Here is a 13,668-nt window from a genome sequence, read left to right as displayed (position 1 = left end):
AAGGATGATCCATCAGATGTGTGGTACATTTTGACAAATAATATTATTCCCATCTTTAACCTCATGCCAACACACTCATCAGTCTACCGAGCTAGACAAGGATGATACAGGCTTGCTGTTTGATCACCATGTATCTTAAATGTATATATTGTCCTGCATTTGTTGATCCAAACAACTAAATACTTTTCCTAAATGTGATAGAATACTTGTGCCTAATGTTCTTTTTAAATACATCCTCCTAGATCCCAAACACGGAAAACATAAATCCCTTCATATATAAAGGAGATATTCAAAAAGAGAAAATTACAGCTCCACTACTGAATGTATATGTCAGTAGATGAAACTGCAGTCTGGCACTCTAAATGCCACATAATGATAAAAGAAATTGAAACAGTGTTAATTCAGGTGGATATCCAGATGTTGATAAGCACACACCCTCTATCATTTTGGGTGCTGGCTAGCAGTGTGTTGACTAGGTCCAGCGCCATTTTTTTTGGTGTCAACAATTGCAAGGAATGGAAAGAGTGTCTCATGACCTTAGTGAGCCCTGTGTTGAGGTCTTCACTTGAAGTGTCTTGGTGGTTCTCTCATGTAGGAGAGGGGATTCCGTCCCTGAATATCAAGGGTCTAAAGTAGGAAGAGGAGTGTCCAAAATAGAGATTGCTTTGGGTGACATAAAACTTTCATTCTACCTTATTGTCATCAAGGCCTTTGTCAAGGGTGCTCAGACTGGTGTTCATATGCCAATTCAGTGAGACATGAAGAATCTCAGACTTTATTTCCTAAAACTCCCAAGCACGAGTCCTGTTGTCCACCTCCCTCCCCAGCAAACCCGGAATACCTGATTATCCAGGTGTGGTCTGCTACAGGAAAGCTACTTCTTTCTAGAACCCTCAAGGGAAACTGTTTGAACACTTTGATCTCTAAGTCAAATTTCAGATCCACAGGCTGCAGTAAAACTCTTGTTGTTAGGGGGTCACCTTGAAGGGATGTCAAGTGGAAGTTTTGTTGAAGGATAGCTCCAATTAAAATATCTCTATTCCTACAGATGACCTCTTTCTGAACTACTGCTTGTGTTTTCGTTGAGGGATCAGAAGATGGAGGGAAAATATTTAACGAAAATGTGATTACTCTCCTGGCTGTTATGTTTCACCCAGGTTCACCCCAGTTGTTTTGGGTCAGCAGGTTTTGATGCAGATTCAAGGAGGGAGAAAGAGAGGGCGAGAGAGAGGGATTTTGATTCAAGCAACAGTCAAGTACAAAATATCAGTGCTATGCTGGTGTCTGTGGTTCAAGTAGATATTCAACTTCAGGGAAGAAATGCACACTTGTCCCAGATCTTTCTTTCTTTATTGATATGATTCTTGAAATGTGACACTTACATGCACTGATCTCTACTTGAAAATGGGTGTTAGAGCCCATCTTTGGAAAAGATGGCATAATACTGTCCTTTAACCTTATCTCAAGGTTAAAGAACAGTATATATTTTCCCTGAGCCAAAAAGTCCCTTCCCATGTAAAATTCTTCTCATGTAGTATTCATATTCCCTTGTTCATTTTTTTCCAGTATCCAGGCTATTTGGGAAGTGGGTCTTTTTCACTCATTTATATATATATTTCTGACTGAGTGTTTATACTCTGGATTCCTGTGATGCAGCTTTTGAAAAATTATGTTGACCATGAATTGCCACACACATTAAGAGAAAGAATCATAATTATGTAGAGAGCTCGTAGGCCCACAGTAGGCAGAGTCAACTTCCCACAGAATGTTCCAGGCTAACTTGTTGCCACAGAAATGTAATGATTCCAATTGAGCTTAATAGCCAAACTGCCACATTGTGAAATGTGAGGGGACTTTTGAGTGGCATGTACGAAGTTTTCAACCTCATGCTTCAAGGGTTTAATGTTGTGCACACTGAGCTTTTGTCCTTGAGGAATGCTGATACTGATGTAGAGGATGATAAATCAGGTGGGTGGTACAATTTGATTAAAAATATTATCTCCATTTTAAGGCTCATGTCCAACATCTCATCAGTCTACTGATCTAGAGATTTATTATACAGGCTTACTGTTTTAATCATGGTATATCTTAATGTGACCAGTTAGGCAAAAATCTAAAGACTTTTCCTCCTCATGAAAAAAGATTCGTGACTAAAGGGCCCTAGAAACACGTCATCCCAGAGCACCAAACAGGAACCATGCCCCTCTTCCTTCCACCAAGCATGAGGCCGTGGAAGTCATCACTTAAGAAGATATTCAAGAGGCAGAAATTACAGCTCCACTCTTCTGAATATACATGTCAATAGATGAAACTACATGCTAACCTTCCAAAGCAAAGTAATTTTAAATGAAAATGAAACCAGGACTTTTAAGGTGGATTTTGCACAGGTTGATAATCTCAAGCCCTCTATCACTTTGGGCGCTGACTGCTAATGTGTGGAATAGTTCCAGTGCCAGATTATCTGTGGTGTCCAAAATTGTATGTAAGGAAATTAGGGTCTCTCTTGTGATCCTCCATGAGCCCTGTGGTGAGATATTCAAGTGGAGGGAATATTGACCCTGCCAATCAAAGGTCCAGAGAAGGAAGAGGAGTGTTCCAAATAGAGACTGATTTGGGTGACTGAAAACCTGCACATGGGCCCTTTGTCATCCAGGCCTTTGTCAAGGGTGCTCAGACGAGTTTTTGAATGCCAATTCAGTGAGACATGAGGAGTCACAGAATTTGTTCCCCAGATTCCCAAAGCACAAGTCCAAGGCTTCTAGATTTGGTGGCTCCCCACCAAATCTAGAAGCCCTGAGCGTCCAGATGTGGTCTGCTGAAGGAAAGGTAATGCTTGATCGATCCCTCATGTAAACAGGTTTGAATATATTTTAATCCCTGAGTCAAATTTGGGAACACCTATACCGCAGTACTGATGAGGTGGTCAGTGGATCACTGTGAAGTCTGACAATTGTGATACTGGGGTAGGAGGGCCTGAGTTGGAATGGTTCTATTCCTACAGAAGAGTTCTTTCAGGACAACCAATAAGGGAGATTTTGATTCAAACAAGTCCAGGGCAAGTTCTCAGTGCTGTGCAGGTGTATGTGTTTCAGGTCGATACATGACTTCAGGGAAGAAACAGCACTATTGTGCTAGATTCTTCACTCCTTCCTGGTGTGAACTGAGAAACATGCCATTACATTCACTGATCCCCGTTGGAACATAGGGGTCACCCATGTTTGGAACAATTTTCCAATAAAATTGCATGATATGGGAATCAGCATAAAGGGGTGTAGTCACTTTCCCTGAGCCAAAAAGCCCCATCGCATTTAAATTGATTCTCATTCTGTGTTCTTCCTCAGGATTTCCTTGTGTTAAGTATTGAGGCTATTTGGGAATTGAGTCTTTTTCACAGACATATTTTTATTCCAAATGAGAGTTTATATTGTTGATACCTGGGATGCAGTTTTTGAAAAAGAAATTTAACCCTGAATTTCCACACATGATTAGGTAAAGATCGATAATTATGTAGAGATCAGGTGGGCCCAGAGTTGGCAGATTTGCTTTCCCTCTGAAAGATCCAGGTCAAGAGGTTGTCATGGCAATGACATGACATGCATGGAGCCTTTCAGCCCAACTGACACTCTGTGAGAGGAGAGGTGCATGTGGGGTCTCATGTGGGGAGATCTTAACCTCAATAATTTAGGGTTGGATTATGGGTACACTGAGCAGTTTTTATGGCAGAATGATGATACTGTTGTAAAGGATGATGCATCAGATGGGTGGTACAATTTGATGAACAATATTATCTCAATTTTAGCCACATGGCCACCACTCTCATCAGTCCCCTGAGAAAGACATCAATTATACAGTCTTGCTCTTTGATCATGGTATATCATAGGGGGACCAGTGAGAAGAATATCACAAGGATTTTTTACAAGACATAAAAGAGTCATGCCGAATGGCATTTTCAATACATCATGCCAGAATGAAAACATAGAAACCATGCCCTTTTATGCCTTCAACCAATCCTGAGGCCCATGATGTAAAACACAAAGCAGACATTCAAAAGGGGGAAATTACAGCTCCACTCTTCTGAATATACATGTCACTAGATGAAACCACGTGCTAGCCATTCAAAGCAAAGTAATTTTAAACAAGAATTAAGTGGGATATTTCAGGTGGAATTTCCAGTTTGATAAGAACAAGACCTCTCTCAATTTGAGATCTGGCTGAATGTGTGCTGACTAGGGCCAGTGTCATCATGTTTATGGTGTCCATAATTGTAAGGAAGGGAATGATGGTCTTCCTTGTGATCCACCATGAGCCCTGTTGTGAAGTCTTCAAGTGCAGTTTTTGAGGGTTCCTTCTTAGATGAGAAGGGACTCTGTCCCTGTGAATCGTTGCTCTATAGAAGCATGAGTAGTACCCCAAATAGGGACTGGCTTTGGATGACAGAATTCTTACACTTTGCCCCATTGTCAGCCAGGCCTTGCTGAGGAGTTTTCAGACTATGGTTCATATGCCAAATCAGTTAATCATGAAGAGTCACATAATTCATTTCCAAAATCCCCCAAGAGTCAAGATATTCACCTCACCAGCAAATCAAGAAGACCTTATCATACATTTTTGGTCTACTTCAGGAAAGCTAATTCTTGATAAAGCTCTCATGTGAACTTGTTTGTATATATTTTCATCTCTGAGTCAAATTTGAGACCATGTAGACTGCAGTACACATGAGGTGGTCAGCAGGTAACCGTGAATGTTTGACAAAGGGAAGTGCAGGGAGGATTGCATTATTTGGAATTACTCTATTCCTACAGAGGAATTCTTTCTTGGGAACTGCTGGTATTTTCAGTGGGAGCTCAGAGAATGGAAGGAAAATGTTGGGTAAAGATATGGACTGCTCTCCTGGATTAGATAATCCATTCAGGATCACCCCATGTATTCTTGGGGTATCAGGATTCAAGGGAGAGTGAAGGAGGAAGAATCATATATAGAGAGAAAGCAAGAGAGAGAGAGATAAATGGAGAGGGAGATAGAGATAAAGATAAAGGATATTTTGATTCAAGGAACACTCCAGGTCAATAAATGAGCACCTGAGTTCCCGTCGTAGCTCAGTGGTTAACAAATTAGACTAGGAAACATGAGGATGGGGTTTCATCCCTGGCCTTGCTCAGTGGGTTAAGGATCTGGCATTGCCATGAGATGTGGTGTAGGTTGCATATGTGGCTTGGATCCTACATTGCTGTGGCTCTGGGATAGACTGGTGGCTACAGCTCCAATTCGACCCCTAGACTAGGACCCTCCTTATGCCATGGGAGAGGCCCAAGAAATGACAAAAAATATCTCAGCACCAATGAGGTGTCTATGCTTCAGAGAAGAAAAAACTTTCTTGTCCCAGAGACTTCACTCATTGCCATGACTCTTGAAATGTGGCCCTTATGTTGACTGATCCCCACTGCAAGATAGGATTGAGAGCTCCTATTTGGCACACATTTCCTCTAAAATGGCATGATATTCCAATCAGCTTAATGGACAATATCTATTTCCCCTGAATTGAAATGCCCCTTCCCTTGTATAGGGCTTCTCATGTTGCGTGCTTCCTCACTCTTTCCTTGTTCTCAGTATCCAGGCTATTTGGGAAGTGAGTCTTTTTCACTCACATATTTTCTTTCCAACTGATTGTTTATATTTTTGTTTCCTTGGATGGAATTTTTGAAAAAATATTTTGACCCTGAAATGTCACACACGTTCAGGGAAAGAGCCATAATTTTGTAGAGAGCAGATTGGCCCAGACGTGCAGAGCAGACTTCCCTCTGAATGTTCCAGGCAAAAACTTACCATGCAATGGCATTACCTGCATTGAGCCTTTCAGCCCAACTGCCATTATGTGAGATGTGTGGTGCTTTATGGGTGGCAGGTGGGAAGCTCTGAACTTCACACAATGAGGGGTCTATATGGGCACCCTGAGCTGTTGTTCTGGAAGTATGTTGACACTGATGTAAAGGATGATACAACATATTGGTGGTAAAATTTGATGAACAATATTATCTCCACCTTTAGCTTCATGTCCAACATTCTCATCAGGATCCTGAGAAAGACATTGATTATACAGGCATTCTGTTTGGTCATGGTATATCTTAATTGGACCAGTGGCCCACCGCCTTAATTTTGTATATGTGTGATTAAAAACTCATGCCTAACACCTGTTACAAAAGCAGTATTCCAGAACACCAACACGGAAACCATGCCCCCATTTCCTTCAACCAAACACGAGGCCCTCTTTTTCACCCCTGAAATAGATATTCAAAAGGGGAAAATTAGAGATCCAATCTTCTGAATATACATGTCAATAGCTGAAAACATATGTTAGCCATCCAAAGCAAAGGAATTTTAACCAAGAACTAAACCGAGATATTTTAGTTGGATATTCCACAGGTTGATAAGAAAAAGCTCTTTCTCTCTTTGACTGTTAGTGTTAAAAATAGGGCCAGTTCCAGCTTGTTTGTAGTGTAAAATTGTAAGTAAGAGTAGGAGGGTATATATTCTGATCCTCCATAGCCCTGTGGTTATGTCTTCAAGTGGAGGATATTGAGGGTTCCCTCTTGGAGGAGAGGGGATTCTGCCCCTGACAATCGAAGGTCTAGAGAAGGAAGGATGAGGAATGTCCCAGATAGAGACTGGTTTGGTGTTACAAAAAACTTGAACTCAGCCCCATTGTCAGCCAGGCATTAGTTAAGGGTGCTCAGACAGGGGTTTGGATGCGAAGTCAGTGAGATATGCAGAGTCACAGACTTCATTTCCTAAATCCCACAAGAACAAATGGAGATGTCCACTTCCCCAGCAAATCCAGAATCACTGATCGTCCAGGTGTATTCTACTGCAGGAAAGGTAATTCTTGCTATAACTCTCTTGTTAGTGCTGTTGACAATATGTTGATCTCTGAGTCAAATTTGGAACCATGTATACTGCAATACAAATGAGATCATCAGCATGTTAAAGTTAAGGGCTGAGAGTGCAATGTGAGGGTATGGGATGGCCAATTTGAAATGTCTCTACACCTGAGGAGGAGTTACTTCGTGACCACCGCTTGTATTTAAGATGGGGGATCATAATATGGAAGGAAAATTTTAGGTATAGATTTAGACTGAGATATTTCATCCAGGATCAACCCAGGTAACCTTGGGGCAGTAGCATTTGGGAGAGATTTTAGGACATAGACGTGGAGATAGAGAGAGAGATAAAGTAGATTTTGATTCAAGCAACAGTCCAGGGAATGATCTCAGTGCCCAGATGATCTGTGGTTCAGGTGGATATCTGACTTCAAGGCAGATACAGCACACTTGACCTTGAATCTTCAGTTATTTTTTGGCATGCCTCTTGAAATTCAGCCTTACATTTTGTGCTCCCTGCTGGAAGACAGGGGTTATAGCCATTGTTTTGCACAATTTTCCTCTTAAGCATAATTATGTGTGTATCAGGATAAAGGAGAGTATACATTTTCCCTGAGCCAAAAATCCCCTTATTTTATAAATGGCTTATCATGTTGTGTTTTTCCTCACTCTTTCCTTGTTTTCTATTTCTGAGCTCTTTGGGAAGTGGGTGATTTACACTCACATATTTTCTTTCCAAATTAGAAATTATGCTGTGGATTCCTGATATGAAGTTTTTGAGAAAAATGTTGATCCTGAACTTCCACACATATTCAGGGAAAGAGCCAAAATTATGGAGACAGCAGGTGAGCCAAGAATGGGTGGTATTGCCTTCCATCTGAAAGCTACCTGGCAACTGGTTTCCATGGAAATAACCTGATGCCCATTAGCCTTGCGTTCAAACTGCCACTCTCTGAGAGGAGAAGTTCATGTGGGGCAGCATGTGTGAAGCTCTCACCCTTACTCCTCAAGGGTGTATGATTGGCACCCTGAGCCCTTTTTCTGGTGGTATGTTGTAAATGATCATGCATTGGATGGGTGGTACATTTTGTGGAAACGTATTATCCCCAACTTTAGACACATTGCCACCACCCTCATCAGTCTCCTGAGCTAGATATTGATTACAAAGTCTAGCACTTTGATCATAATATATTTTCAAGGGATCAATGAGCAAAAGCCCTCAAGTCTTTTCCTACATGTGAAAAAAAAATGGAAGTTTGAAAACATTATTTCAGAGCCCAAATACGGAATCCAAGCCCCTCTACCTTCAACCAGGCACGAGTTTGAAGAAGACATTCAAAGATGGAAATTACAGCTCCACTTTTCTGAATATACATGTCAATAGGTAAAACCACATGCTAGACAGCCAAAGCAAAGAAATTTTATCCAAGATTGAAACCGGGATATTTCAAGTACAATTTCCACATGTGGGTAAGCACAGGCCCACTCTCTCTTTGGGTGCTGGCTGGTATTGTGGTGACTAGGGCCTGTTCCAGCTTGTTTGTGTTGTCCAAAAATATATGTAAGGGAAGGATGGAATATCTGGTGAAAAACCACAGGCCCTGGGCTGAGGTATTCATGTAGATTGTCTTGAGGGTTCCATTTTCGAAGTGAGGGGACTCTATCCCTGCAAATTAAGCCTCTAGAGAAGGAAGAGTATTGTCCAAAATAGAGACAGATTTTGGATCTGGAAAATTTCTCTGTGGCTCATTGTCAGCCTTGGTCAAGGGGGTTCAGACCGGTGTTCGGATGCCAATTCAGTGAGATATGAAGAGTCACAGACTTCATTTCCTAAATTCCCCAAGCACAAGTCCAGATATCAACCTTCCCATTGAATCCATAAGACATGATCTGGTCTGTTATGGTCTTCTGCAGGATAGCTGACACTTGATAGAGCTCTGACGTGATTATCATTCAAAATTTTGATATCTGAGTCAAATTTAGAACCCATATGCCCGCAGTCCAGATGAGGTGGTCAACGGGTCATTCTGAAGGGCCAAATGTACAGGTAAAAAACTGAAACCATAGGCTAGCATTCCAAAGGAAAAAGAATAATAAGTGAGAATGAAACCAGGATACTTCAGGTTGATATCCACGGGTTGATGAGCACAAGCCCCATTTCCCTTTGGTACTGGTTGATAGAGTGGTGACTAGGGCCAGTGCCAAATTCTCAGTGGTATTGAAATGTGTAAACAAGGGAATAAGGGTCTCAAATGTGAACTTCTGCAAGGCTCGGAATTAAGTCTTCATGTTGACTGTCTTGAGTGTTCCCTCTTAGAGGAGAGGGGAGCCTTTCCCTGCAAGTCGTGGGTCTAGAAAAGAATGAGATTTTTTTCACATAATAGACTTGGTTTGGGTGAGAGAAGTCTTGCACTCTGGAACATTGTGAGCCAGGCCTTGGTCAAGATTGCTCAGACAGGTGTTCTGATGAAAATTACTTGAGACAAATATTCACAGACATCAAGTCCTAAATTCCCCATGCACTAGATCACTTGTCCACCTTACTAACATATACACAACCCCTAAGTTTCCTTGTGTGTTCTCATGGAGGTAAGCTGATTCTTGATAGAGCCCTCATGTGAATGTGTTGAAAAGGTTTTTATTTCTGAGTCCAAATTTGAACCGTTTAGAATGCTGTATATGAGAGATTGTCAGTGGATCCCAGTTAAGGGCTGATATTTGGTTTACTGAGGAGATCATGGCCCAAGTTTCAGTGTATGTATTCCTACAGAGGGTTGTTTATGGAACAATGGCTGTGTTTTGGATGGGGGATCATAAGATGGAGGGAAAATATTGAGTAAAGTCTTGGATGGATCATTTTTCCAGGATCAAGAGAGGAAATCTTGGTGCCAGTACTATGTGAGAGAAGGAGCAAGAAGGGGAGAGAGAGAGACACAGACAGAGATAAAGGTGATTCTGATTTAATCAACAGTCCAGGACAAGATATCAGAGCCAAGGTTGTATCAGTGGTTCAGGTGGATATCTGACTTTAGGGAAGTAACAGCACTATTGTCCAACCTCTTCCCCTCATTACTGGTGAGACTAGTGAAATGTGGCCCTAAAATTCACTGCTCTCCACTGGAAGATAGGGGTTAGATCCCCTGTTTGGCATCCTTTTCCACTAAATGGCATGATGGTATCTGGGTAAAGGAGAGTAAAACTTTTCCCTGAGCCGAAATGCCACTTCACTTATAAAGTAGTTCTCAACTTGTGTTCCACCTCACTCTTTACTAGGTTTCAGGATAAAGTCTATATTTGAAGTGGGTCTTTTAGCTGACCTACGTTCTTGTTAAACTGAGAGTAAAAATGTGTATTTATGTGATATATATTTTAAATAAAATATTGACTCTGAAATGCCAAACAAGTAAAGGGTAACAGCCACAATTCCTTAGAGATCAGGTGGCACCAGAGTGGGCAGAATTGCCTTCCCTCTGAAAGCTCCAGGCCAACTGGTTTTCACAGCAAATGGATTATGCCCATTGAACCTTGTGTCTCAACTGCCAGTCTGGGAGATGAGAGGTGCTGTTGGATCAGCAATTGGGAAGAACCCACCAGGATACCTCGAGGGTTGGATGATAGGCAGCCTGAGCTGTTTGTTCCGAGGTATGTTTATACTATTCCAAATGCTGTTCCATCAGATGGGTTGTACATTTGGATGAAAAGTATGATATCCATCTTTAGCCTCATGGCCACCACTCTCATCAATCTACTGAGCTAGAAATTGATTATACAGGCTTGCAGGTTGATATTGGTGTATCTTAAAGGGAGCAGTGTGCAGGCCACCTCAAATCTTTTCCTAAATGTGAAAAAAAATAAACCAGTGTCTTATGGACATTATTAACATGTCATCCCAGAATACAAACACTGCAAATATACCCCGCTGCCTTCACCAAGCCTGAGGCTCTCAATATCACCCTTGATAAAGATGCTCACAAAGGGGAATTTACTTCTCCACTCCTGAATGTACATGTCAAAAGCTGAACCCACATGCTATTAGTCCAAATGCAAAGGAATTTTAAACAGAGAATGTAATTGGGATATATCAGGTTGCATATCCATGGGTTGATGAACAAAAGCCCACTTTCTCTTTGGCTGCTGGCTGGTAGTGTGGTGACCAGGGCCAGTGAAAACTTGTCAGTGGTGTCCACATATGAATGAAAGGGAAAGAGGTACTCCCTGGTCAACTTCTGTGAGCGCTGAGAAGAAATCATCATGTTGAGGGTCTTGAGGGTTCCCTCTTGGAGGAGAGGGGACTCTGTCCCTGCAAATCCTGGCTCTAGAGAAGGAAGACATATTTCCTATAATAGACTGGGTTTGCGTGACTTAAGACTTGCAATATGGTGCATTGTCAGCCAGCCCTTGGTCAAGATTGCTCAGACCAGTGTACCAATGCAAATTCTGTGAGACATGAACAGTCACAGGCGTCAACTCCTATTTCCCAAACCAATCCAAAACACCTAATTTTCCTTGTGAGGTCAGCTACAGGAAAGTTGATTTTTTTTTTATTTTGGACTTTTCTAGGCCTGCTTCCATGGCATATGGAGATTCCCAGGCTATGGATCCAATCAGAGCTGTAGCCACCAGACCTCTGCCAGAGCCTCATCAACATGGGATCCGAGCCATGTCTGCCAAAGCTCATGGCAACGCCCAATCCTTAACTCACTGAGCAAGGCCAGGGACCGAACCCACAACCTCCTGGTTCCTAGTTGGATTGGTTAACCTCTGAACCACGAGAGGAACTCCAGGAAAGCCAATTCTTGATAGATCATTCATGTGAATGTTTTTTTAATATTTTTGATATATGAGTCCAAACTTTTGCCAATTAGAACACAGTTCACATGAGGTTTTCAGGGGGTCCCAGTGAAGGGCTGATAATTGCATTACTGGAGTTAGGATGGCCTGAGTAGGAATGTCTCTATTCTGACAGAGATGCTCTTTCTGGAACACCAACTCTATTTTGGATGTAGATAATATGCCTGTGGGCAAATATTTTGTAAAGTCTTGGACAGCTAACTTGGCCTAGGTAATTATTCAAGGATCAATAGAGGAAAATATGTGCCAGTACTATTTGAGATAAAGTAATAGAAGCAGAGAGAGAGAAAGAGAGAGAGAGAGAGAGAGAGAAGGAGAGATGGGGAGATAAATGTTATTTTGATTCAAGTAACAGTCCAGGGCAAGATCACAGCACCAAAGAATAGTCAGTGTTTCAGTTGGATATCTGACTTCAGAGAATAAACAGCACTCTTTTCCAACATATTTCACTCATTGTTGGTGAGACTATTGAAATGTGGCCCTAAAAAACACTGATCTTCACTGGATGGTAGGGGTTAGAGCCCCAATTGTAACCCTTTTCCACTAAAAGTACATGATATGGGGATCAGTGTAAAGGAGAGTAGACATTTTTCCTGAGATGATAATCCACTTGTCACATAAAGTGCTTTTCATGTTGTTTTTCTCCTCAATCTTTGCGAGTTTTCAGAATAAAGTTTATATGTTAAGCGGGTCTTTTCACTCACATACATTATTTTCAACCTGAGAGTAATACTATGTTGTTCTGGTATTTTAAATAAAATATTGACCCTTAACAGCCATACCTATCTAGGGAAACAGCCACAATTCTATAGAGAGCAGGTGATCCCAGAGAGTTTGGAATTACCTTCCCTCTGAACATTTCAGGCCAACTGGTTGCCAAGGCAGTGAGAGAGCACCCATTGAACCTTATGTCATAAGTGAAACTCTGTGAGATGAGAGGTGCGTGTTGAGCAGCTTATGGAAATATCTCACCCTCACACCTTAAGGGTTGGATGATGGGCAATCTGAGGTGTTTTTCTCGAGGTATGATGATACTGACTTAAAGGCTATTACAACAGAGGGGTGGTACATTTTTAAGAAAAATATGATCACCTTTAGGCTCATGGCCACCACTATCATCAGTCTACTGAGATAGAAATCTACTATATAGTCTTGCAGTTTGATCATGGTATATCTTAAAGGGAGCTGTGAACAGGCCACCTCAAATATTTTTCTTATATATGAAAAAAGTGCTTGTGATTATGGTCATAATTAATGCATCATCCCAGAATGCAAACAGGGAAAACATGCCCTTCTGCCTTCACCAAGCATGAGTCTCTAAATAACACCCGTCATAGAGACATTCAAAAGAGGGAATATACACCTCCACTCTTCTGAATATACATGTCAATAGCTGAATGCACATGCTACCTGTCCAGAAGCAAAGGAATTTTAAACAGAGAATGGATCTGGGATATTTCAGTTTGGATATCCACAGGTTGATAAGAACAAGTCGCCTTTCACTTTGGGTGCTGGCTGATAGTGTAGTGACCAGAGCCAGTGCCAACTTGTCAGTGGTATCCATATTTGTAAGAAAAGGAATGAGGGTATCACTGGTGAAATTCTGTGAGCCCTGCCATGAAGTCTTCATGTTGATGACCATGAGGGTTCACTCTTATAGATCATAAGACTCCATCCCTGCAGGTACTGGGTCTAGAGAAGGAGAGTTTTTTTCCCATATTAGACTGGGTTTGGTGAACCAAGACTTGCACTCCAGCCAATTGTCAGCCAGGCTTTTGTCAAGATAGCTCAGATCACATTACTGATGTAAATTCAGTGAGACATGAAAAGTCACAGACACCAACTCCTAAATCCCCCAGGCACTAGACCACTTGTCCATCCACCCAGTGAATCCACAACCACTAATTTTCCTTTCGTGGTCTTCTGCAGGAAATCTGATTCG

Source organism: Sus scrofa, chromosome Y (genome assembly GCF_054392235.1).
Source record: "Sus scrofa isolate SSC_HxYL_T2T_F1_AM1 chromosome Y, Sscrofa_HxYL_maternal_Yorkshire_Landrace_v2.0, whole genome shotgun sequence".
NCBI classification, from domain to species: Eukaryota; Metazoa; Chordata; class Mammalia; order Artiodactyla; family Suidae; genus Sus; species Sus scrofa.
This window is presented reverse-complemented; position numbering follows the sequence as displayed.